Here is a 361-nt window from a genome sequence, read left to right on the forward strand (position 1 = left end):
CAAATACAACGAAACCAGGGGATGATATGACAGTTTTGGAATGCTTGTTTCTTGGCCGCAAGCAGCAGCATACTTAAATCGCGTTGGGCCATTTGCCCAGGCTGCCGCAAGGACGACAAGCCAGGCTAATGCAGCTGGTGTCCATGAAGGGTTCATTGCGTGCTGAATATGAAAGATTGCCACAAAGACTCTTGCCCTGACGGATGTGCATTGTAAGGAAGGAAACGGATGAAGAGTTAGCTCCGCGGTGCATGGAACGCTAAGTAAGGATGATGGACTGTAAGCGTTAATATTCGGAGCAGGGATTTCTGTCTTTTCGCTCGGTTCTGAAAGTCTAACGTCGATTGCGCATCCCGTTTGT

Source organism: Volvox carteri (genome assembly GCF_000143455.1).
Source record: "Volvox carteri f. nagariensis unplaced genomic scaffold VOLCAscaffold_80, whole genome shotgun sequence".
Classification (NCBI taxonomy): domain Eukaryota; kingdom Viridiplantae; phylum Chlorophyta; class Chlorophyceae; order Chlamydomonadales; family Volvocaceae; genus Volvox; species Volvox carteri.